This window comes from Ambystoma mexicanum, chromosome 10 (assembly GCF_040938575.1).
Source record: "Ambystoma mexicanum isolate Mex_15411 chromosome 10, UKY_AmexF1_1, whole genome shotgun sequence".
NCBI lineage: Eukaryota > Metazoa > Chordata > Amphibia > Caudata > Ambystomatidae > Ambystoma > Ambystoma mexicanum.
In genome coordinates, this window is record NC_090932.1 from 1,135,123,348 (window position 1) to 1,135,146,056 (window position 22,709).

The 22,709-nt window shown below is 46.9% G+C and overlaps 1 long non-coding RNA gene across 1 annotated transcript in view; it reads right to left on the minus strand.

The window, feature by feature from the left end:
* Positions 1-15,553, minus strand: part of LOC138492080 (uncharacterized) — a 59,954-nt gene extending 44,401 nt beyond the window's left edge. The window contains exon 1 of the long non-coding RNA XR_011276139.1: positions 15,237-15,553. This is a non-coding gene — a long non-coding RNA (uncharacterized lncRNA). The remainder of the gene's footprint in view (positions 1-15,236) is intronic.
* Between the last annotated feature and the right edge of the window lie 7,156 nt (positions 15,554-22,709).

Consider the following 22,709-nt stretch of genomic DNA (forward strand, 5'->3'; position numbering starts at 1 on the left):
AAAACCTGCAACCGGAGCAAATCCTTTGATGAACCATTAGAAATCATGCTTTTAAAACTACAATTGGAATCGTCGCACTATCTGACCCTACATGATTCAATTAGTTTGTCCCAATGTACTTGGCCTGCACACATTGTAATGAGTTTTGGATAAATTCTATATTCTACATGCCCCATAATCACCTTTACTACTGTTTCATTTCTTCTCATGATTGTACATGGCTGTGTTCTCCGTTTGTTGTATATTTTAATTCTGGAAAAACTCTAAGTTGTGAAAATCACTTTTAATCTTATGTATGTATTTGTAAAGTTGCTTGTCAACTAAAGCAAATAAAAAAATAAAAATAAAAAAAGACTCTAGTCAGGCAATAGAGTTTGCAGGAGCAGGGGAATTGTGGTTGGAGACTAGAAAGCAGTAGAAGAAACAAACCCAGGCATGACGGAAGAGAGTAGAGGAGTGGCAGTGGTTGACAGCGAGAAGAGGTGGTAATAGAAAAGAATGGTCAAGGAAGAGAAGGTAACATCATCGGAGGTTAGTGAGCAGAAAGAGTGGTGGGAGATGAACAGTTGAAGCGGGGACAACCGAGGAGTAGTAGAGCAGACAGAAGGAGGCGGTGAAGAGTAAGTTGAAGGAGGATGTGATGACCATCAAAGGTGAAGAACAGACAGGTGGTTACATTTTCTGAGGGCAAAGGGGAGCCGGAGGAGTTGGTAAGAACTAAGGGGTTGTAAGAGGCGGTTATAATATCAAAGGAAGGTATCATGAGAGGAACCCAAAGAGTTGAGTGGACGAAAAGGGTACAGGAGGATCTAGAATTGGGTAGTGACAAGGAGTGGCATGCACAGAGGCAGACAGGGGCCGAGCACAGAGACAGACAGGGTCAGAGACAGATAAACAGAAACATCAGACAGTCAGGAAAGAGACGAGCACGAGAGCAAGAACAGATAAGTTCCAGCAAGCCCGGTTGGCCATAAGCAGGACGAGGCAGTAGGTGGAGGTGCAAATTGGGGTCAGGGAGTTTACAGCTAGACATGGGAATGAAGAGACTAGAATAGAATTCAGCCAGATAAACATTTATAGCTCTCCCTACCGACTATGTCCACTAACCCATCTGCTTGCAGGAATATACAATAGATAGAGCCAAGGGGTACTGGTCCCCAAAAAGCCTGCATCAAGCTAAGATGAATAAGGGATCAGGTCACCCTTGAGATCACAATACAAGGAGAGGTGCAGAAAATTGAACAGAGTCTTTTGCTTATCAGGTTGAAGGGGCCAAAGTGTCTGCAATTTGTATGAGAGGCATTCGGCACAGGAGGACTCTGCTTTTTTGATTTGCTGAACTTTGTAATTAAATCCTCATAAACAAGAGACACCTGTTCTTGGCAGTCATCTTGGTCCCAGGTGCAACCTTGCGACAGCAGACAGTTTAGGCTTTAGTCATCTCACATCTGCCTGGCAGCAACGCTATCTTTAATGGCTTGCCTGCATCAACCAAGGTACCTTTATGATCTTTCCTACTGCACCTCGCTTATTGATGGCAGTATATAAATGCGACCATATGAATCCTACCTTGGAAAAACTCCACTGCATCTTACGTTTTGAGCACAGTTCAAACTCTGCTCTATCACGTTCAAGATACTTGTGCTATCACAACCATTTTATTTGGCTCAAGCGCTTCTCATGGCTGGAGGTGAATGCTGAACCAGAAGTTATCTGGATTTATACTGCGTACCGCTGCCATTTTCATGGTCTCCAGGCACTCAGGCGGATCAGAAGAGGGTTGTGTGGGTTGGGTTGCTAGGGGAGAAGAGGGAAAAGACAAAGCATTGTGCTTAGATGTTTGTGCGTGTAGAACCAGGAGCAACTGGCGTCGGTGTGGGTGTGCTTTCTAGGTGGGGTTTGCTGTGTGCATATGAGGCATATTGTTTCCATATGGGTGATGTCTGGTACTTAACTTGTTGCAAGGGTGTTGAGTCAGCTGGTGAGGTCTGCGCGGCGATTCAAGATATGTACGGTTTTGGAGTGTTTAGGGGAAGGTTTTCTCTAGCCATTTGTGTTGGCGTGGTGGTCAGTGGTGGACTGGGAAACAAAAGAGGCCCTGTAAATAATTTTCAAAGCGGCCCCACATTTTCAGAAAGCTCAACCCTTTTCCTATGGGAAAATTTGGAAATGACACACAAAAGAGGCCCAGGGTGCAGAGGCCAAATCTCCAGAGTTCCCTATAGGCCAGTCCACCCCTAGTGGTGGTCAGTATGTGAGGTTGCTAGTGGGGTTTTGAGATTCCATTTGCGAAATACGACAGAGCACAGTAAGACAATATGATTGGCCTTTGCTGGGACATCTTCACGCAAACACAACAGTGAATAATTCAGAGATGATGGATAAATATTGGATAGATCTAGATGTGAAACAGAATGAACGAATACAATAATGCATGTTTTTTTTGTCAGGAATATCTAGTTGTGGACATCATACATATTAGTATAGAACAATGCATTTACAAAGATGTTCCTAGGTAGGCAAACACAATGGGATACAATATAGAATAATTCAATGCACTATCATTAGTTTCTAGGTTGGGATACATTGGGTGCTTGTTAGGGCACAGTACAGAGCAGTGCCATGTGTTTACAAAGGGCACCCAGAATGTGATAATTAGTGTGCCTCAAAGAGATAAGGCAATGCGTTTCCTGGGAGGTACCAGATTATTCTGTAGGCATAGGCGAGGGACAGTACAAAACACTGTGTAGAATAGGTTACAGACTTGGGAGCAAATGGTGTATAAGCAGTGTAACAGCACAAACCCTGAGCAGAAGGGAGTCATCATCCCTTACCCGATTGTTGCAGATGTCATGACCAGGAAACGATGTAGGACTAGGGCGCCAGGTGAACAAGAAGGCACTCTTAGCTTGTGCCCTTATGGGCAGCCTTGCCTGGGCAAGGACGCCCTAGGAGGATGGATTTGGGGGCTCCCTTCTGGGGCTCCCTTCTGGGTCATGTGACCCATGTTTTACCCAATCACGCAGGGGGTGTAACCAGGGGGCGGAGAGGCAGAACCAGGGAAGGGGAACAAGTGCGGCCTGCGCTTGAAGTTGATCAAGGTGGGAGACCAAAATTGCACAAAGGGAGTGGGGGTGGTAGAGGGTCATAGGTCCTGCTCTCTCATCTTAGTTCAAACTGGGGCAGCGGGTGAACAAGAGAGCAGATATCCATATCCCTGGTCACTTCAGGAAGGCCACATGTTCAAGCAAAGCCTTCTTAGCTGCTACAAAACTCTGGAATTCTCTGCCTTCAGAAACATGTTGCATCTCAGATTTGATGACTTTTAAAAAAGCCATAAAACACTTTTTTTTTAAGTTGGCTTTGTCTTCATAAATTATGTGATTCACCAGCCAGAAACTTAACTGTGAGACTGTGCCCTTAGAAGTCGACAAACCCAGCCCAAACCCTCATGGGGGCTCTTCTGCAACCCTCCCCCATCACAAGGACCTCCATCATAACAGAGGTTCTTCCCTCCATTCCGGAGAGGTGTCGGGAACCGGAGGCCAGAACGGGTGTGCTAAACCCAAGCAGTATGCCCTGGGTACACGCAGCAGCGAGGGAGAAGGCCGCGGGATGATACCAGAGGGATGGTGATGCTGGGGATGGCATCGAGCAACTGAGACCGGAACAGGCGTACTGGACTCAAGGGATGTGCTGAGAGGATGTGGGGTATTGAGGGAGAGAGTCTGTGACCCAGTCTCTGAGTACCTGTGATGCCGGGGAGCCACAACATGGCCAAAGAGAGGCGTGCGTGCCGGGAGAATTCGGGCTCATAGCAGCGGCAACAGGGAAGGAGGGGAGGGTGGCCATGACATATTGTGGAGGGTCTAAACGATTTAAAGTTTGTAACAGGTAGTGGATGATGGGTAAACAAATGGCTATAAGTAAGAACAGAAGGCGAGTAAAGGTGGTCACTTGTTTTTATGATTCCAGAGAGAGCAGAGCCTAGAGAAAGAAGCAGGCCAGTGGTGGGCCTGTTACAACACCAAGGAGATGAGCAGGAGGAATACCTTAGGTTAAGAGAAGCCTTGAGACAGGCTATGAAGCCGCTACAGGGGAGAATATTAACACATATGAGCGAATAGCCTGAATTTCTATACTTACTAATAAATATCTTACCCGGCAACTCCTCGTCTATGTGGTCGGCCAACTCCACTGAAACATTAGATTACTTAATATTGTTGCCGTCAATCTTACGTTTTAAAAATTATTTTTTAAATGTTTAATTTTATTTACTTTCTTTTAAATTAGAATATTTGTGTTCTTTTATTTTGGGTTCGTGTTTGCCTCCTCAAAACGTTGCAGCAGAGAGCACACATTGGACAGCAACTGCCACTGGCCCGGTGTCGCTAGTGTCACCGCTTTCCATCAGCAATAAACATTGTCCGGACTCTGACGGATCGTAATCTGTATCTTGATCATCATTCATGTCATGCCACACATCTTCATTTTCGTCACACTCCTCTTCAGTACATAGGGGTGGAAGAGACAGAGCCTTGGAACATTCAATTTCAGCATGCCGTTCAAGGGCGCTGTGTGTTGTCTTGTCCCGATCTTCATTGCATGAAATCGGCCATTTGCCCCCTTCAACAGTGGATGGAATTGACAGTGCAGCCTCCTCTGAAAGCCTGGATGCACAATCATAGTGCTCCATTTCTTATGTAGTTGTACTGCATGCATCTCAGGATAAGAGCGGTCCTGGGAGGATAGCTTAGCGGCAACGTGCTCGCCTTGGAAGCAAGACGACACGGAGCGAGCGACACAGGTTCGATCACCGAGTCCGTGCTTAGAAACCTCTGGGTATTACGCGCATTATAAATAACCTATCATATCAATATAACCCTCAATTGGCCTCATGATATTCTGGCGTGACCGGTGCACACAGCAAGTGCTGCAGCTGGTTTAAAATGACCACAAGAAGCACCCCTCCCCAGTCCTCTATATGGTTCCTGTGCTCCAGAGATATTGTCCGTACAGCGCAGTTCACTCTAATGAAGAGAAGGACTGTCACTCGTAGTTATCTCCTACATCCCTGATCACTGTCTCACCAAAGAACAGCACAAGCTCTGGGAAGGAATTCCCTGCTGCACCCTGAACCGCAGCGTCACCCAGGGCACCGGGAAAGTTTGTCCGTTTCCTGCTTCTGTAAAAATTCTCACTCCCAAGCGTTGTCACTATCAGCACATGCCGCGCTAAAGGATTTTCTGCCCCTCCCTCAGAGGCGCCTAGGCAGTTCGTCCTTCTCTTGAATTGAGTGGTCACTGGTAGTCATCTCCTGCCTCCCTGGAGGTCTCTACAATTCTCCCTCCCAAGCGGCAGATCACTTTCTCAGCACACATTATAAGGACTGTTGGGACAGATGGCAGGATCAGAGTGACCTGTTTCATACACACAACAGATCTTCCTGCTGATAGCAGGACTCTTGCGGAGAAAGGAAATACAAGGAGCCGAGGGCTCAAGTGAAAGGTCAGGAGGATTTCCGCCCAGCTCTCTCCTGTGCTGTATGAAAAGGAGCAATACGTCAGTACAGGTCAGACCCATGCTATAGGTTAAAGTGCATTATGGCGACCTGGGTAAGCCATAGGGGGCCAAGCAGACCCAGGACCAGGAGAGCCGGTAGGGGCTACATGACATGTTCTTGGACAGTGCATGTTATCCCCCATCCCAAACAACATGTTCTCACCCCAGCATGCTTCTCTTCCCTTCCCTGCAGCCACGACAAAGCCTTTCAGACAAGTGATGGTGTACCCAGCTTTGTGCAGCACTCGACCTTCATATTCTGCTCTTCTTTTCATCATGAAGAACACCGTGCAATGTTGCAGCATCACTCCGAAACCCTGGAGTGGCCTCAACACCTGGCGAGTTGTGGCTGTTCAGGGCAGAGGTATTTCATTTTGGCCTGTGGCGGTGGGAGAAGGGTTTTCGGCATTGTGCGAGACTGCATGGTTGATGGAGAAGCAAGCAGGGATACTGGCTCTTGCCCTTATGAACACCTGACCAATGCCTTGTGCCAACCCCAATGGGCAGCATGTTAAGAATGAGGCTTGAGGCATCTCTCAGCCTGCCAAACAACTACTAAGGAAGGTAAAACGGCTGCCTCTGGATTTCAAATTTCAGGCAGCCCTTGTGCTGAGCCAAATGTTTTTGCCTCCCATAACCATTATTGTGTAGCTCAAGGAACAAAGAGGAGCTTAAGTGAAATGGAACCGGTCTAAAAGAGGCCAGTGGTAGAAGTGCAGAGTTGCAGGTTGTTCTGAATTGTAAGGCCTACACCCTCTTTCCCCAACTATTTGAATCCATTTGAACATCTCTTACCATCATAAACTAAACACACAAATCCCCCCGCCCCATAGTGCCACCACAGGCCTAGCTGTTAGCACAACAGCACTAATCGAGCCACAACGAAGATCTCTTCTTTAGCCCGATCACACACTCCAACATCAGTGGCTTACTAGACCCAAAGCATTTTAGTCTATCTGATCTTGGGCTCTTCCCGATGGATAACATACTGCAAAGTCTCTCCACCAAGCTCATAGAATGATTTGCATACAGGAACTGAGTACTTCTAACCTGCACCCATCAACACCCCATGGTCTCAATATTGACTCCCCTTTTTATTTTTTTTATTACATAGACATGTGCAGCAATGCCATCAAGGGTGGCAGTAGGGCCCTATACAAGATCTCCTACATTAAAGTACTTCTGATGTTTCCACTTCCTCCTTCCCCCTTCGCTTTCACCAACTCTTCCTACTCTCCATGTTGACCACCACTCACAGCTCTCAAGCCTCTGGTTCACCGATCTCCTCCAAAGGCACTGCCAAACTAGAGGCCCCTGCCCCTCCTAGTTTGTGAGTGTGCATTTTGTGAAACTACAACAATGTCCCCTGTCTGAGGGAATGCTCTGCCAGAAGACAATCCCCTGATAACATCTGTTTTATATATCATCTGCCTCGGAAAACTTCAAGCTGGGTCCCTGGTTCACTGCATGTCCCTTTAAAGTTATAACATCTGATGCTGCGGGCCCCCATAGAACAATATTAGAACCCTCACTATCAACGCTGGGTGAATTTAACAGACTCCCAATAAAGGGACAGGTGCATGCACTTTCCAGCTTTTGGGTCTGCTTAGAGAGAGCGCTCACCTCCCTTGGTTGGGGAGAGGGTGCCTTGTCGCTGGCCTACATGGTCTTACTAAGGGGCTGGGGAGGGTCAAGGCAACCACAAGTGACCATCCCTAGCTGACTTGAGGAGTGGTGGGGGTCAAAATCCCCAGCAATGGTCCGCATTGGGGCACTGCGATTGTTTATGATAAGCGACGGGGACCAAGAAAGGGTGGCCGGGTGATCCCCATCGCCCATTCCGCCGCCCCAGGCCAAACATCACTAACTTGGTGCAGGGGTCAGTGGGGGCGTTACCAGCATTTCCTCAGGGTTCCCTGGGACCCCACGGGGGACTTTATCATAGGGTCTACACAAAATCAAATGGAAAAAAAACTTTTCCAGCACATTATGTCTTTACATGTTAATGGCCATTAAAGTAAGTCCCAATACAGCCGACCTATTTCTTTGTCAAATTGGATGCTCGTTCACGGTCAACAGTTCTGTGTAAAATGCAATACACCCATAAGTACCTTGTTGCTTCTGCAACACTATTAGAATTTTGAAAGGGATACACGGAATGGTTATACGTTTATTCATGCTAATTGTAAACAAAACCCTTCATAACCAAATGCAATGAACTGGAAATAACAGATAACGTGAAAAACGTGGACGTACGTGGGATACAATGTAAAGGTCAACAGAAAGGCGGCGTCCAGCTTTTGTAATACGGCTTCAATGGGGAAATAAAATAGGGCCTACAGAGCCGATAACAGCGAGCTGGTCCAAGCTGCAAGTCGTACACACTGGAAAACATCCGGGAACTAATTTCTTTTTTTAAGGACAATTCGGCTCTGCCTACCATGTTTGCCAGTTTACCTTAAAACAAAAACTAAAATGTTGCTGAACATGGGAAAGGGATCTCAGGTGTGAGTTTCTTCACTATTTCAATGGAAGCCATCTTGAAACGAGGAAGGGCGACAAGGCTGGTGAGGAGGGGGTGGGCAGCGGGCCACCATGTGAGGCAACCCAATGGTACAAGAGGGACTGGGCGTGGGTGCAAGGGCTGCGTTAGTGCCAGTGTGGCATTGTGCCAAGACGCTGGACCTGCACGAGGGGCGCTGGTAGCCAGGGTCGAACATGGGCCTTTAATGGCGATTCGCCTGTGCTCTTGGCCTCCTGATTGGCTGGTTTAGTACACTTCAAATAATTGACATGAGGAACAGATAAGCAATGCAGGTTTTATGAAGGTGACGAACGGAGAGCGCAGCAAGTGGAGGAGGCACCCCGATAACCGGGGCAGGGGCCTTCCTCCTTGACGCTCTCTTGCCCCTCCCCCCCAGGGGCAGGGGAGAGGGCGACAAAGGAGCCAGAGGAGAGGGCGACAAGAGCCCGGGAAAGCCCGCGAAGGGCAACAAAGGAAGGAGGCGGGGCTTGGGACATAAAAGCGGCGGGCGCCCGGCGCAGGGACACTTGCAGCTCTTCCAGCAACCGGGCGCCCGCCAAAAGTGGAGGACTTCGTTTTCCCACCCTCCCACCCTACAGTTATGACAGAGCCTGGACGTCGATGTCGCAGGATGGACAGGCGGGTTGTGGCAACCTATGATAAGACAAAGACTCCGAATGAGCCATTGCTAAACCGGAAGGGGATTCGCCCATTCTAGACAGCGCCTCCTGGGAGCCTAAACGGCGGGGGTGTCTGGCGGTAGCAATTGGAGCTCAACTTCCCCCCAACAAACGGCGCTCCCCCAGTCCGCAAAGACCTGCAGGGGCAGGCGATTTCTCAGACTCGAAGGCCTTGGGGGAGTTGTGCCTGCAAACAATATGGAGGTAAAGGGGGAAGCAGGACGAGGAGCAGTCGCCACACCTTTTGGAACTAATTTTTAATACCTGTTTGCAGTGGTTATGTATATGTAAAAATAAATCTGCGGCCTTGTTATGCCAAATCAAAGGAAATGTCTCATGCAGCACCTTACTGGAGGGGAAACGAAAGGGGCTGACAAAATGAGTAATGTTGGATACAACGGCATAGCTATTGGACAAATGCCCAGGTTATTACACAGAGAACAGGCACAGCATGAGCAGGAACAGTATAACCTTTCTTCATGCACACACACACTATAGAATGTGCAACAGCAGTGCACACTTCAGGCAAAAAACAGAACCGACACAGCGCGGAGTAGCAGCACACACTACTTGCACCCACAACAGGACTAACACAGACAGCTCTGCGCAAGATACCCCTCACTACCATCCAGTCCACAGCAGATTACGTCAGGGGAAAACATAGAAAGAGGACTAGCTTCTCCACATAAGCAACAGATAAGGCACCATTATTTTTATCCCAAGATACAGAACAAATACAAACTCACCAGTTCAAGTTGGTTTTAGATGCCAAGAACAGGTGCAATACTGGCAGCTGCATCACAACATTCATTCCATTCCGACACACAGAGCACGGACAGAATATGCAAGGTCAACACATAGACCTGTAGCATACAACATCGGTGCAAGCATCAACCACAAGCAGGGGGGTAGCGGGAGACTGCACCACTGCAAGCACACCCCTCTGACAGAAAAACTGGCACAGAACCAGCAGCAGAAGCCCCTGGGTCACTTGTACACTCGATAGAGCATGGGCATTAGCAGTGAAAGCTTTCATGGGCACATAGCGGGTACAGCACCGGCATCTACTTAAGCTTCTCGACACACACAACGGGAAGACAACAGGCAACAACCAGGCAAGGTGCTTTCAACAACACAGGCCCAGAACGGAGTGCATCGGCAGTACAAGCTTCACTTGAACACAGGATACGGAAAGGGGCCCCTCAGGACACGCTTTCCACGGACACAGAAGAAGCACAACACAGACAGCAGTAGTGAAAGCGTCCTCCATGCACACACACAAGAGATGTACAGTACAGACAGCAGCAGTACTCTAGTTTGGTGCGAGGAAGGCTTGCACGGCCACCACCCATGATGCGCATGGGGAAGATTGCCTCCGCATGTACATCATTCACTGCATACGATTCATACGCCCATCCTCCCACCCTCTGCACTACACCTACCTTACTCATGCTTCATAGTGTATGTTGGTCAGCACGTAAACACTCAGCCTACATATCCAACTGCATCACCCTAGACATCATTTGCATCACAGAGACATGACCCGCACCTACCAGGGCATCACCAATGGTAAACATACATCATCATCATTCATCTCTCGCTGACATGTGTAGTGCGGTACCATGGTCTATGAAAACATTCCACATTCGTCATACTCTCGCATGTTTCAAATACTGCAAATGCCAACTCTACCCAATCACTTTACCTCATCTTCTGACCTTAGGTTACAGCAGGGAGATCACTGGCCTTACAGCCTCCCCCACTATTGCAGACACTGGTAACACGTTTCCTGGGTATTTCAACCCCAAGACCATGAAAGAAATACTATTGGAATATCTTCTGCATTGAACCTTATGTTTCTCATTTAGCACAGCCACCCACACACCGCGCAGGACCCCGGACCATCTCAAACTCGAGAACGAACACCATGCTTCTAGCACCCACAAACACCCACACCATCATAGACTTCAAAAACCTCCCATTCGAAACTGTGCAAGCAAGCACTCTCATCCCACAATGCACACACACTTCTCGACAATCTTAACCCTAGACTCACCCCCGTACAAGACACACACACACTCCGCCCCACTAAAAAAAGCTCCAACCCAAATCTTCTGCTCCCTTGTGCAAACAAAGAGCTCCAATCCAAGGAAGTACCCATCTTCAAATTCAAGCAACTAGCACAACGGCTAAACCTCCACCCACAAATCTCACAATCCTCAAAACACACCTCAAAGCAAGCAAGCTTAGCATTCCCATCACCAAATCTGAATACTTACTCAAAACCGATACCAACAACGAGGGCAAATCATGTTCCAAGGCAGCCTAACACTGCATCAACCAAAGCCAAACTCATTCCCACTGAATAGAAAAGTTTACAGCATAAACCACTACTAGCCAGGCCACGCCAGTCGGCGACAGGGACTGACTGCCCCCCTTGCTCGACGAATCTGTGTCATGCCGTCGCCTGCTAGGCGGTCGCTGGGCATTCACTGCCTGATGAATGCCTGTCAGGATGCTTCCCGCTTTCTTTGGAGTTGGACGGCCGGCACAATCTCAAAATCACTTCACACACCATTAAGCGTTCACACCTCTTCACGAGTTCACCTCAGGCTTACGCTTACCAGGTTCTCCTGCTTTCTTTGGAGTTCGGGGAGCCGGGGACTGAGTCTCTCTCCTCAGGTCGAGGCTGCTGGACCGGCCAAAACAAAAAATAAGGGCTGACTACTTGTGACTGCTGAGGCCGAGAGGGAAGCGCAAACTAGGCCTCACGGGCACGGCACCACACGTGCTGAGCTACAGACTGAGGCTGCCTCTCTCACACGACACCACTCATCGCAGACTCGGCATGCCCTAACACAGCAACTCGTGAAGAGAAGGTGGCACTGCGCTGCATGCAAGTTGCAACAACAGCACCCATGTGACCCACCTCACACTCACAATGTAATTTCATTGGGCCAGAGAAACAGCCAATGAAAACTGTATATTCTGTGTTACTATGCATAATTGAGCAAATACTGCATGGTAACAACAGAATATTAGTTTTCCATTGGCTGGTTTGATTGCTGTAGGGCCAGGCCCAGCCCAGCCATGGCCTGCAGAGCACGCACAAGATAGAGATCAGATTGAAGAACATTAGAACTCTGAACAAACAAAACAATTACACTCCCCGGCCCGCAGCCTGAATCAAATAGTGTTCCGGTGCAAAAAAACAAAAACAAAAAAAAAAAAAAGTGTGCTGGTGTTGCCCACCAGCAAAAACCGGCACAAATTAAATACTGTGTGCTATAGATATGAGGAACGGGACTGGGTGCAAGCTAGTAGAACCTCACCTGGGCAAACAGATCTCGGATGAAGTTGCATGGTGTACAGGTGTGTTTTCTCACCGCTCTTGCACTGTGTCCCTGATAGTACAGCGGTTCTGATTTTGATCCTGGGAGCTGATGTGCAGTGCACAAGAGCGTTGTTCCTGTGTACAGGAAACAGATGGGCTCCAGGCTGCACCAGTCAGAGCCCCGCATTGGCGGGGACCAGTGGCAACCTCCTCCAACACATTGTACGTAGGAAGAGGAACCTCTCCTTTCCTGTGCCCCTCTTGAACCCTCAGCAGTGCCACTCTCTCAAAGGGCTTGCCTTTTATACATCAGCTCTGGAACTTCTAGCACCCATAACATGTTTTTATGCATTGCCACGTTGCCACAATTCCTGGTCCTTTCTAGAGCTGGACATATCTGGTGCTACATCACATATCTCACCCACCCACCAACCCTAACACCACCAACACTTCACTCACTCAGCCTACCCCCACTCTCTCCACCCCACCCCCACTCTCTCTAACCCACAATAGGCCCACTCTCTCTAACCCCACCTAACAACCCTACCACCACTCTCTCTACCCCAGCTGATCTACTCTACCTCTACTCTACCCACCCACCATACCACCACTCTCTACCCCTCTCTCTCTACCCCACACACCCTACGTCTATTCTCACTTCCCCTTCTCTGTACCCCCACTCTCTACCCCATTCACCCACCCTACTGCCATTCTCTGTACCCCCACCAAACCTACCCAACTCTCTCTACCTCAACCCAACTCTCTCTACAACCACTAACCCACCCCTCCCATCCTTCCTCTCACACAATTGCTTTGTTTCTTACCCGCTCATCCTTTTTCACTCATGTTTCCTCTTGCTCATCATCGATAGCACCCTCCCGCAATAATTTCTTCCCTTGCTCTATTCTCCTTCTTTCTCATTCTCTTGCACACTTGCGCATCATATCCCATTCTCCTTTGAAACGTTGCACTGTCCTCCTTGCACAAGAGTTGGTTCCAGGAGGGGAGAAAGTGTTGCGGCATCCACTTTGCGTGTTTTGTAGAAATTGAAGACATTTTTGGTGTGCTGTGCCCCATGGTGATAGCTGCGCAGGGTGCCCTCCATGCCATGAGGTCATAGGTAGTAATTTTCCCCAGGCCGACACCCACGCTGGCTATGCACCGCGCCATCAGGTGCTTCTTGATGGACCACTGTGCCGTGTGACGCCGCGCAATGACTTTGCTGCACCACTCTGTAGCTGTTACAAGGAGTTATTTATAACATTAAGGAATTATTTATTAACTGGGCAGTACAATTGTATAATACCCGAGACATTTGCACTGATGCAACGTCACGGAAATGGTGCAAAGTTTTGTTCATATAGCAGCCTTTCAATACCGGATCACGCTGGCCCATTAGAAAGGGTAGTGTGCACATTTCGAGTTTGTCTTCCTGTTTCTAGGACCCAAAGTAGAGTTGAGGGCAAATGGGACAGTATGTGAATGGCTAGGCATGGGTACATTGAAAGAAAAAACATGTCCAGGATCAGGCCCACTAGAACCTTCCATGGATGTTAAATACATGCTTGCTTTCTGCCATCCCCTGTGCAAAAGTACCATGGGACCATTTCTCTGTGTTCGTCAACGGTGGATGCAGACTATAAAATATTTGCAATGACTGCTTTTATGAACCGAGTATGTGCTTTTGCACTTCTGGAAGTAGTGTTGCTTTCCTAGACGGGCAGGAGAATATGATGACCGAAAATGATCATATGTGCAAATAGGAGCCGGCATCCAAATGGTTGATGGATTTTATTATTAGAGTATGTATTGACCATGACATAACTTCAGGAAGTGACAGAACCCAGAAGAAATATAGGGCTTTACACCACCACCCATCCTACCCCTCTTTCTTTACTCAACCCTAACCCTTCTCTCTGCACCCTGACAGTCTCCAAAAAGTGAGGCTGAGCCAGGGCCCTGCCAGAACCCCCTGGTCCCACCACGCCACGGTGGGGCGCATTATTTATCACCACCACAGCCGTAGCCGCGACGGGAGATGCACTGCCAAGTCAGGCAAGCTGTGACTGTCAGAAGTGCCAGCCAGCCACAGCGTTGCTCAAACTGGAAGTTGCAGTTCCAAGAGCGCTGTGGCTGGATGGCACTTCTGTCAGTCACTGTAACTTCACAGAGCCTCCTGGTTCGCTGAGGGTCAAAGACGCCTCAGGCTCAGCGATCTAATCTGTTCTGCAGCGCACAGATCACCAAGCCTGAGATGTCTTTGTCAGTTGGCAAAGTCTTACAAAAGTTGACTTGAATTGTGTACTTTTCAAGCCATCTTTTATAAACATAGAAATAAGCGTATTTCTATGTTTATAAAAGATGGCTTGAAAAGTACACAATTCAAGCCATCTTTTGTAAAGCGTTGTCTACGGACCAAGACGCCTCAGGCTTAGAGATGGCTTGAATTGTGTACTTTTCAAGCCAACTTTTATAAACAAAGAAATATGTTGGTATTTCTATGTTTATAAAAGATGGCTTGAAATTACACAAACCATAGTAAGGTACTCACACAAATATACAAATGCAAGCATTTATATATTTGTTCACGTAGCTTACTGTGGTTTGTGTACTTTTCAAGCCATCTTTAAGTACACAAACCATAGTAAGTTACGCATATAAATATATAAATGATTACATACATGTATATATTTGTTTGCATACCTTACTATGGTTTGTGTACTTTTCAGGCCACGTCCATCATGGAAGCCCCACCCCAAATGAGCCCCCGCCCCAATTTCCTACCCTGCTTAAAGCACTGAGTGACCGTACCTACTCTCTCTGGCTCCCCTACACCCTTTATTGCTCCCCCCCCCACTCTTCCCCCTCGATTCTTCCATCCACATTACGCCCTCTCCCTATCTGCAGGTTTTACATAAAAGGGCTGGGCTAGTGAAATTTGCTGGACGTAACATAGACATGAATACGCTTATGGAGGAGTGATAACATACTGTATACGGACTTATTAACAAAACAAACAAGACACCCAGCTTCGCATGCCGCCCCGCCGAACACATGATAAACTATTCAGAACTCTGCTGAATATCGACGGTTTACAGTTAGTCCCACTCGTGCCTGCTGCTTTTGCCTTCCTTACCATTCTTCCGGCAGCAGAACGTTCACTTCTCCTCGACCTGGGACCTATTTAGTGCCCGCCAGGCGGTGCGTTTCGGCTGCCGTCAGAATCAGCGAGTCCTTAAACCACACAGTATACACGCTGGCCCGTGGTTGTAGAGGGCATCACCCCAACAGATCCAAAAGTCCGGTGAGTTAGGTGCCAAAGTGGGGCCAAACGTCTGCGCTCTCGGCCTGGAACTCACGCGAAACAGGTCTGTTGACTAGCGCCCCTCCTCTCGTTGTGCCCCACTCTCTCCTGGATCCGGGATCGCTAGACAAGGAACTGAACGCACCTGACGAAGCAGGTGGGCAGAACGGGGAAAGAATGTGGGCGGGGAGACAGCAGGTGCTTCAAGGTTTACGAGTCCCTCTGAAACTTGGCTAACTTTCTCGTGTGTGTTTAGAAGCTGGCAAGCCGTAGAAGCGCACCTCACATGGTTTGCAGGTGACAGGGGAGGAGGGGCGTTGGTTTGAAGTAAGTAGTTGGGGCTACATTTGGAATTAGGTTAAACCTTTCCCTAATATGCACAGTATAATCGACAACCATACATTACCTCCACTTCCCTCTTCCTCGTCACTGTACTTTTGAGGTCCAGCCTACATCTTCCTCGTCACTGTACTTTTGAGGTCCAGCCTACATCGACAGGAACACCGTTTCAATCCAGATTGTTGCACTCCTCCACAGGAGGTAAATGTTATGTCCTCGTCCCCACACCACACGTGATTGCACACGGGCGGTGACATAGGTAATAAATACGGTGTGACCCTGGGACACTGGCCGAGCAGCACGAGCCACATACATATCTTCTGTCTCAGGCTTCCTCCTTTGCTGCACAGTGCCAGGCCCTGCAAGCTGTCATTCCCAAGGCTCTTATGATACTGGAGCATCCTAGAAGTCCATGATGGTGGACAGAACATTGGCGACGAGACAGGATCCCCGCCACACCAAGAGGAACAATTTTCTTAGATAATAAATACAAACTTTTTTCCCCCATTCAGACAGGCAGTGAAAGCCAGTAATATACAAGAACACCCAGCGTGCTGGATAACTGGGAAGAAAAGACTAACGAAACTCACAGAAACATGATGGCCACACCAGGAATGAGCAGTCCCCCAGACCACAGTTGGATCACAAGCACACCAGCCTCAAACAGGTTAGCTGCCAGTTTTGACCCCTCAACTGCGATGCAAAACCATAGCAGGTTAGGAACGCTATTGCCCCTGTTTGACTCATACTCTGACCCATCGTCAGTTGGTACCAGATGGGCCATATGACTCAAAAAATGTGAAATGCTGATGGACTGCAGAGATGTCACAACCCTCAGAAAAATGAGATCACACCGTCTTTTGAATAAGGAGACGAATCGCTACATATATTTCATTCACTTGTGAACAGTGGAGCCCCAGATGAATATGACACTGAAGACAAAGGTCCAAGTGTGGCCCTTGGGACACCTACCTGACTCGCAGCCCAAAGGCAGAGAACTTGCAGATTGATTTGATTTGTACATTTGTATCTCACAGATCCATAGAAATCAAGCTAAACAAATTGCATCTGACGCAGATAGTATAATATGGGACCTGCACAAGAAAAGCATCTCTATCACCCCACAAGACGAATCCTGATGGAACCACCAAAAGATGTTGTCCTGAGGATCTGGGTAGTAGGAGAAAGTCTTTGAGGAAAGATATGTAGGGGCAGACCCATGAAGGAATGTACTCTGGCTCGTACATGTAGGGCATTATTGTAGCCATTGTGTGTTAAACTAAAATAATTTATAGCGGTGGTACTGGTATCTGTTCACACGGGCTACAAGCGGCGAAGGTAGCTGACCAGAGCACTGAAACGAGTCACAGAATACTCAAAGTAACCCAGAGAGAGGAATGGAATCGGAAATCGTCTGCTGTGTGTTGTGAAACGGTCTGTTTATACTTATTGAGGAGAGAGGCGTCCTGCCGTTTCCATGGCAACACGTCATTAGCTGAAGCGCAGCGAATGTTGACACGAGATGTGCTTTGGCGTTGGGAAATGGGCGGTACGAGTCTGCTGATGACAGGCTCAGGGGCGGGGGAATTGATTTAGTGCCGCAAAAGCAGGTCAGCCAGGGCGATCGGGGAAAAGATAGGATTATCAGAAAATCGCGGCTCCCTGGTGCTTGTTTTCGCGTGTGTTTTATGGACGAAAACTCGGGTAAGATCCATAGGAAAGTTTTCTAAAATCGAGCCACTTAGGCTTAAAAAAACATGGCCGACCCGTAGGGACAATAAACATTTTTACTAAACCATGCCTTTAAGTAGAGCGCCTTAAACAGGATCCTCTGCTGTACCGGTAACCAATGGAGATTCTTTCGAAATAGAGAAATGGCCGAGCGTCTAGGCAGTGAGTATACAAGCCTAACAGCAGCATTTTGGGCAACATGCAACCGCTGTATTTGGCCCTTTGGGATACCCAAGAGTAAAGCATTGCAATAGTCTAACCTAGAGTTGAACAGTGCAATGACTACCATTCAGGGATCTTCATCTGAAATAAGTGGTATTAAGGGTTTCAACAATTTAAGATAGAAGTAGACAGATTTGATAATTTCGCTTACCGGCAAATACAGTTTATGTTTGTCTGCCAAGTTTTTTTTCCTTGGATGGCAATGTTGTTGGGACCTCAAAAGGTGCAGGGCAAGAGACACACTGTAAGATGTTAACAAGTTTTTTCTTTGACCCAAATATCATGATCTCAGTTTTAGGTGGATTTAGTTGGAGTTTGTTGTCCAGCATCCAACTTTTAATTGTATTTTTCACAGGATAACACTCTGTCCATGGCTTCAACAAGTTCTTTTAACCGAACGTAGATTTGAGAATTGTCGGCGTATGAGTGGTAATGTAGACCAAACGCTGAGAAAATATCCAGCAAAGGGCAAATATAGGCATTAAATAGCAGAGAGGGGACAGGGAGGAACCCTGGGGCACTCCACATTTTAACAGGCAAGGAGTCAGAGGTATGTGGGCCTATTTTAACATACTGTATTCGATTGGTTAAGAAGGATGTAAACCAAGTCAAAGATTCTTTGGACACCTGAGCCACAGTGGAGAGTCTTTTAGATCAAAATCTCAAAATTAACTGTATCAAAGGCCGCTGATAGGTCCTGCATGACCTGCATGCTAATTTCACCCTCATCGGCAGCCTTCAAGATATCATCCCAGTCTGACACAAGTGCTGTTTCAGTGCCATGTCCTGGCCTAAATCCCGATTGGTACGGTCCAATGTATTTTTCTTCAGAAGAGGCGTAAGGTTTGATTTTTTTCTTAATCCATTGGAAAGTGTCCCTGTTTTAAGGATGCAATTAGAGTGGATAGAAAAGGCACGCATAGGGCCGCCGCATGCCGCTTAGCTAAATAAGCCCGAATGGAGTTGTAGTTATGATTTGTAGGCTCTAGTTTAAGCAGAAGATTAGAAACTGTTTCCAGATCCACATGAGTAAATACAAACATGAGACACCTCAAGTCTTCCTTCACACTTGTCTTACTATTTAACATAATCCCTTCATGGGCTGAAAGCTGAGAATCAATTTTTGCCCTAATCTGATCAATTGTATCTGTAAAAAAGACATTAAATTCATTTACCAAAGCCAAGGAAGGGGGAAGCCGAGAGATAGTGCATGCCAGAGATGTAAAATGTTTTACGGTTGCAAATCGAGATTTTGGTCAATTCTGAGCAAGATCAATCTGTCTTTGAAGACATGAGGCTTTAGCTGAAACAATACTCTTCTTATAGCCTTTTAGTGCTATTCTTGGCTCTAAGCGATTTGCAGATGTCCTAGACCTTAACCATAGCTTTTCTTTTCTATGATACCCTTTTTTCAAAGTTCTTAATGGTTCATTATTCCATTGATTATTCCTGCTTCAGGGTTTGTGGCTGCTTTTTATGGGGACAAGAGTATATTTTATGTTATGTTATGTTAAGACATTTGCAAAGCGCAGGATTCACCAGCAAGGGCATCAAGGCGCTAGGCAAAGAGAGTACTAGGTCAACCTGAAACAACGAGAAAATATCGAGGCTTAGTACCACAAAGGAAACACACCAATCACGGGCTAGAAAGATTCACAGATCTTTTATTACTGTACAGTTTTACAAAGTAACACAGATAGCTATCTGGCTCTCAACACCCAGCAATGTGTACCAGACCGACAGAGAGAGGCGAGAGAGTGCTGGATGTCTAAACATTTGTACTTTTATACAATTTCATGTAATATTGTTCAGCCTCTCTTCACATTAATAATTTGTGGTCTAGAGTTCGTACCTAGTTCACATTCAGCTTATACAATAATATGCAAAGGATTGCATAGGTTTGCATTTCCATGAAGGTAGAATGGTGATGTATGTTCTCAAATCCTGCAGTAAGCCTTATTCTATATTCCTACACAATGTAGTTTGGCCTGTGTCTACGCTCGAGGTTTGTTATACATTGTCCTCAATGTGTATCCACAGATGGGTCTTGTGAGCGCAGACAACACTTAAACAACAGTTCAATTGGAGTACAAGGCCTCATTACTCAGTCAAAAGCGTCTGCTCTTGGAAACTCTAAACATTAACAGAACTCAAAGGTCAGGAAGCTTAGTTGCAAGTTGAAAACATAATCCACCATTTTAGAACGAAGGACCATACAAGTAGTAATCAAAATGGCAGATGAATTTTAATATGGCGGCGAAGTCAACCCAAAATCTGAACTTTGCAACGCGGTTTTCCTCGTATAGCGACTAGGCTTAGGCCAATATAAATATAAAGGAGGCACTATACATTTACCGTTTCACAAACTCTCCTTTTGGCCTAAGCCAAGAGCTTTACTAAAAATAGTCGCTTTACTCGCAACTCCACATTTCAATGTCTATACATCCTGAATCATATTCATCAGATATATCAATCGCCATTAGATCTTTCACAGTAATATCCTTCATCACAAATACATTAGTCATCTTCTCAGGCGTGTGCACTTTCGGTCCTAGTGTTACTATTGTTTATGCGCAACATCTCCCTAACATTGAACATATGGCAGGAAGACATTGTATGCAACAACAACAGAACAGTACAATGCCAAGGATTACCATTAAAACTGAAAGAAGCTTCCATCCCCATGACCGTAAAGAGTCCCAGAACCAAGTATTAAGATCCCAGTTTCCCTCGGGAACGTGCACTTCTGAGCTTAGGACGTGCAGATTTTGTATTGCCTTAAATATGGTCGGGGAGGAGTCAGGTACGAAAACACAGCAAGCGGACCCCACCAACTTGCATACTCCACCACGCTCGGCCAGGATGACGTCTAACACCATCCGGTTCTGAAGAGCCACTAATCTAATTGCTTTTTGTTCTAGAGTCATATTGTAGAGTATGTCAGTGGTCCGGTTGATGGTCCTCTCCAGTACTCTCGCTAGTCTCCTAATATCCTAGGAATTCACAATCTGTCCCCAAAGGATTTTGCTACATCACCCAAGACTTGTGAAGAAGTATCACTGTTCTCGTCCCGCCTTGGACGAGCCCTAGAGATCTTGGTGGTACTAGCTACATATACCCCTCGGTAGCAGGATACCCAAATAACAAGTTCCCTACCAATCCCTAGGTAGCCACGGATAGGCTTCATTACCGCAAACAAAGTAGACAGGCTCACCTACATACAAAGGTCTGTCCTCCCTGGTCAAGTTTGCAACATTGGTACAACCTTTGAAATCGCTCATTGACTGAGTACCATTCCTTTGTATGCAGAAAGAGATAGCGGTGGGGCTAGGATTGATAGTATAAGAAGATGGCATGGCATCTCGGTTGCCTACAGGAGCCATCTTGAAAGAAATCAAAGATTGGAAAGGTCGAGATAGTCTATCGGAAGGCCTAATAGAAGCAATATTAAGCTTGCTCCTATTTGCAAAAAGTGAGCATCCAGGGGCGTCAGGACTCGCCATTCAAATTCATTCAAATTAGTCCCGTCAAAGTTCCCTGAGATGCTATCATTCCATTGACCAAATAATTGCCCCCTTAGAGAGGCATAACATGCAGTAGTTAAAGGCAAAGGATGAATATGCCAACTCAACTCTTTTCCCCATGTTGTGGCAAATGCGAACAGATCCAAAGGTTCGTTGTATTCAGAATCGCATGAGTTGCATTCATTATTAGCAGAAGTGTTTGGTTGTGATAGCTTTGCTGTGTCGGGAGTCCCTAGGAGATAGAGTGTGCAAGTGCATGAAAGGTGTAGACAAAGTAGGAACATTCTCAGTAGGCAAAAATGTTTCAAGTGGGCGTACTCCTACTATACACCAAAACCCAAAAGCAATCAATACTGTAAGACTGGTTAACACAATTACGAGAAAACAATATGTCCTCACGGACCATGTATTTGATCGTCCAATGTCTTTGTTGGCCATACGATTATTTGATTGTTGCGCATGAGTAGAGATAACGACAGGTATTGTTCCTCAAAGTTTTTTCTCGAAAAGTTCCTGCGAAAACTCCGTAGTCCGTTTGCTGGTGATCTCCTGATCACATGGTTTCCTGATTGAAGATAGTCCTTCCCAGTCCCCAGCACTCGTTTATACTTCAGCACAAAAGTGGCAAAGGACACGTTCAACAATCGTTTCCTGTGGGCACAGCTGTGCTGTGCAGTAAGTCTAGTGCCGTGGGCTCAGATTGTACCTTTTGACTCCTGGTACCGTGTGATCTGCGAACAGTGTGTCATTGCTTCCTGATGGAAGTGATGAAATGGTAACAGAATCGTGCAAGGGTGCAGAAGGATCTGCAGAAGAGTTCAGAGACAAAGCAGCAGCCTACCCAGCCCCGCGGGCTCAAGAAGTGTCTCCGAAACACCCTTGTTGCTTTTCAAGACTGATTGATCGTTGGGAACAGTGCAAGTAGATTTCTTCTTACCGTCTCCGTCATGTGGCAAAGGGAAAGGTATCCTCTTGACATGCGTAGCGTGGATGCAGTGTCGTTTCCCCGTACGGCAGTCTGTGTGGCCAACAGGACCTGGAAAGGTCCTCTCCAGCGCGGTACAAGACTGGATGCTTTTTCAAATGACTTCATGAGCACCCAGTCGCCGGGTCGGATCCTGTGACCTGGCCCCTCATATTTAACTGGGAGGGCTTCTCGCACCTGTTGATATATCAAATATAGATTTTGAGTTAACCGATCACAGTATTCAGAAAGAAGTACATGTTTTACATGCTTTAGGTACTTAGGCTTGGGGAGGTTCCAAATATTAGCTGGCCTCCCCATTATGATCTCATAGGGGGAGAGTCCAGTTCTAGTTTGTGGGGTTGTTCGCATGGATAATAGTGCTATAGGTAAGGCGTCCAGCCATTTCAGATTACTGCCGGCGCAAACCTTGGCTATTTTATTTATCCAAATACCATTGTGATGTTCTACAAGTCCAGCACTTTGAGCATGTCTAGCCGAATGGAACCGTTTATCGATCTGTAA